Source organism: Aptenodytes forsteri, unplaced genomic scaffold (assembly GCF_000699145.1).
Source record: "Aptenodytes forsteri isolate BGI_AS27 unplaced genomic scaffold, ASM69914v1 Scaffold231, whole genome shotgun sequence".
Lineage (NCBI taxonomy): Eukaryota > Metazoa > Chordata > Aves > Sphenisciformes > Spheniscidae > Aptenodytes > Aptenodytes forsteri.
Window position 1 is genome coordinate 3,163,239 of NW_008796046.1, and position 4,310 is coordinate 3,167,548.

The following is a 4,310-nucleotide window of genomic DNA, read 5'->3' on the forward strand; positions in this document are numbered from 1 at the left end:
ATCCTGGTTGGGTGGTCTATAACAGACTCCCACCATGATATCTGCCTTGTTGGCCTTCCCCCTGATTCTTACCCATAAACACTCAACCCTATCGTCACCATCATTAAGCTCCAGACAATCAAACCACTCCCTACAATGTACAGGGCTACCCCACTGCCTCTCCTTCCTTGCCTATCCCTTCTGAAGAGTTTATAGCCATCCACTGCAGCACTCCAGCTGCGAGAGTCATCCCACCACGTTTCTCTGATGGCAACTGTATCATAGTTTCGCTGCTGCACAATGGCTTCCAGCTCCTCCTGTTTGTTGCCCATACTGCGTGCATTGGTATAGATGCACTTCAGTTGGGCTATTGATCCACCACCTTTTTGGGGCGAGAAGCCCTAATTCCTATGTGACCATTCTCAGGCGCTTCCGTGGTTTCTAATGCATCCATTACCCTTGTGTCTTTGCTGCCGCATGGATCTCCATCCCCTAGATGGAGACTGAGATGGCAGACTGAAGGACCTCGCTAGCACACTGTCCCTCAAACCTCGGTATGCCACCCCCAGGCTTATCTCTAGCAAGCCTGGTTTTATCCCTTCAAATCTAGTTTAAAGTTCTTTCAACGAGCCCTGCTAACTCCTGTGCAAAGATCCTCTTCCCCCTTTGAGACAGGGGTACCCCATCTGTCGCCAGCAGGCCTGGTGTTGGTAGACCGACCCATGATCAAAAAACCCAAAATTCTGCTGGTGACAGAAGGCTTGGAGCCAGGTGTTGATCTGCTGGCTCTTCCTGTTTCTTTCCTCATCAAGATGGCAGGTACATGTGCAGGTTGTGCAGCATGTTGTGCATACATGTTGTTTTATTAACACCGTGCCCACAACCATGGGATACTGAGGATTTACAGTCTCTATAAACTACCAGTTTGATCAAATTTAAAGCTTTATTCAAAAATGTGGTTTATAATCCAGTACTGATACTTTGATCCATCTATTAACTTTGCTTTATAGAGAAATGCATACAATAGAGTAGTTTCAGAGCTGTCGTTTTATCTTCATGCCCTCTTATCTGAAAAAACTCTGTGTCACAATAATTAGGCTAAAAACACATGGAAGCCTTGAAGGTATCAGAGTTTTGCTCAGACTAAGTAATGCGACTTAAACAGGACCAGGATTTCACTATTAGAGGCTGTATCTGAGTACTGTAATAGGAGTGAAACCTACTTGCAGAGACCTGGAATACAGTCAACCCACTTACAGGCGTGAAAAATTCAGTTCACTGTAATTTTAAAACTGAAATTTCACTTATGATACTAATTTTGAAACTTGGTCATGCCAAAAAAACCCCCCTCAAAACAACAAACCAAACCCAAAGCAACAAAATCAGCTTAGGAACCAATCTAGCTAAACTGATGCAATTCTGTCTTTAAACTCCCTTACTTTAAAAACACAGTTATTGCCCTGCTATCAGTAAACTGATTTGCTAAATCAATTTAAGGCAACTCAGTGCACATTTTCAAAAATATATATTCCTATGGTGAATATGCCAAATAATAAAGCCAGTGAGTTTTATGCAGTTATCTCATAACCCCTGGAACAAGGTAACTGCTTGCATGCATGCTCCCATTTTTCCTCCAAACCAGAATGACACCGAAGATGGTCCAGGTGACTCCATATGACTGTGCACCGCTGTGGACTGGGAACGCATGCAGTCTGCTACTGTAGTTCAGGAGAAGCTACTTCTTGCTTAAGAGCATCAACATCTTAAACCAAAGCAACTCAATCACATGAAAACTGCACTGTGAAAAAGCTGATGAGAAGAGAGTCATGCTCTATTCAGAAAATTACTGAAAACTATCAAAACACAGAACAGAAACTGTAATAGCAATAATTCTTTATGTGATTTTGAAAGTGCTTTGCAAAAAGTATTTAATAAATGCTATATCAATCAGTCAGGAAGGCAAGTAAATGTTATCTCCTTTTCACAGGCTGGTTGGCTAGCCTAGGATGGTTGAGAGATGCATCTAATGCTACCCACTAAATCAGCAGCAAGGCTAGGATTAGAAATAAGGGATGTCTGACATCATTTTCTGCCCTGACAATTTTAGTCTTAATGCTCTTAAATACTTCAGGGTAATTTTTAGAAGACCTCACCACTGAGGAAGTCGCTGGATTCTGGTGTTCTTTGAAAGAAGGGCTTTCACTTGTCCATTTATTACCTCCAGAGTACACAGATGCACTGCTGTGCCCATTCATTTGAGAAAATATCTGCACGCATGCCTCACACAATTTTGGAAGGTATTTTTATGATTCAAGAGACTCAGCACTGCACCTGGACAATTTATTGAATGTCAGTCGTACACCAGACCTCCACAAGGTTTCTGCAGAAGCAGACTGGAGAAGCAGGTTCATTTGAGAGGACGGTGAAGAAAGTGAAATCAGAAGAGCTGACACCACGCAGTCTGGGGTTACACTGACCACCGGCAGCTGCCGACAGAAATCCCAGCTTTAGGATGAATCCCACTTGGTAACAGATTCCCTTGTCTGAGATAGCTGATCTCTTGTCATTTTTATCATTTGGAGCTGAGTACCTACTGGGGTCTGAGTCAGCAAACTGCAGCACTGAGCTCCTTGAAACTAATTTAACTTCTGGAGGCTGGCAGCAGGCCCCGAGGAACCAGCAGTCCGGTGAAGATTGGTGGAGCATACTGATGCTCCAGCTGCATTGCTTTCTGCCCTGGGTCCCCTGCTCAGCTGGAGGTTGGGAAGGACAAGGTGTGAAAGGAACATCCCTGGCTTGAACTGCCAGCAGAAGGCGGCTTATAGCAGGGGGGAATTGCCTTTCACCACCTGGGAATTGGAAGGAAATAGTTACTCAGATATTGCAAAGGTCCAGGGCTGGGATAGCAGCGCTCACCTCCGTGCTCTGGTCCTGTTTAGCTTACTGGTATGTTTGCTGTTTAAGATAAGGCCCTCTGTGCTAGGTACAGCACAACTGCAAAGCAAAGAGATGGTCCCTTCCTCAAAGTACTTGTAATCTAAATGAAAGATTACACATAGTAGTTGGGTATTGTATATAGGACAAGGAAACAAGTGGGAAAAAGGTTATGGCAGGCATTATTGTCCAGGAATTTTGCAGGCATATTTATCTGTCCTAATAGACACAGGTTTTGTGCTGGTCTATACGCAGCAATCTGATCTTGAGAGTGCAGTTTGGATCTTACTTTCACGCAAAGTAGGTTCAGTAACGTTGACAGAGATACTCATAGCATAAACGTGCAAGACCTCCTCCTTTTTGTAGCAATGCCTAAGCTACAGGCAATACAAAGGCACCAGCTCCAGAGTCACCCTTTTCCAAAGGAGACCACTAGTTTTCCTAGGATGCCTTTTTATTATCCAGATTTTATTATCATGTCATCCAAGAGGTGGAGCATCACTCGGAAAGCCTCCTAGTCACCATCGGTGTTACAGAAGGTGCAAACCCTCCTGAGCATGAACAAGGCAGCATTAAGCACACGTTGCAAGCACATGTTCCTCTCTCTCATTATAATCCTATCACCTTCTCAGGCCAAGTCAAACCTTTAATGAAAGTTGTGGATTGGAGAGGTGCTAAAATCTATAAATCCTCTCCCAAGTGCTAGTGGTTAGTAGTCAATACATACAGCATGTGCAGCTGGAACCCCTTATGTTTCATTTTTGTTCTTAAAAGAAAGGGAGCCAATTAGCACTGACAGACAAAAGATAAGATGAAAGACTTTCCCAATTTGCAATGCTTTTGTTTTGGTTGAGCATGTTTGCTCAGATTTTAAGCACTTGCCTCTAACACAACCGTAATCTTAATGACTTCTTCCTAATCATTTCAACATAAATTAGCAAGAAGAGAGGTGTTGGGAGCGGGAGGCATCTTTTCTTTATGTGCATGGGCACTGCATTGCCCAATTGTTGGCTAAAGATTCTAGGTGATATCACAAAGTTAATAATAATAAATAATAAAAATAAGAATAGAATAGAATATTTTCAGTTGGAAGGGACCTACAAGGATCATCTAGTCCAACTGCCTGACCACTTCAGGGCTGACCAAAAGTTAAAGCATGTTATTAAGGGCATTGTCCAAATGCCTCTTAAACACTGACAGGCTTGGGGCATTGGCCACTCAAGGACCTTCACATCCTTCTTAAATTATGGGGCCCAGCACTGCACACAGTACTCGAGGTGAGGACGCACCAACGCTGAATAGAGCACCATAATCACCTCTTTTGACCGGCTGGTCATGCTGTGTTTGATGCACCCCAGGATGCCGTTTGCCCTCTTGGCTGCCAGGGCACACTGCTG

The 4,310-nt window shown here is 43.7% G+C and overlaps 1 protein-coding gene across 1 annotated transcript in view; it reads right to left on the minus strand.

Moving 5' to 3' along the window:
• Nucleotides 1-4,310, minus strand: part of TENM4 (teneurin transmembrane protein 4) — a 421,264-nt gene that overhangs the window by 81,753 nt on the left and 335,201 nt on the right. The gene's annotated exons all lie outside the window — the stretch shown is intronic.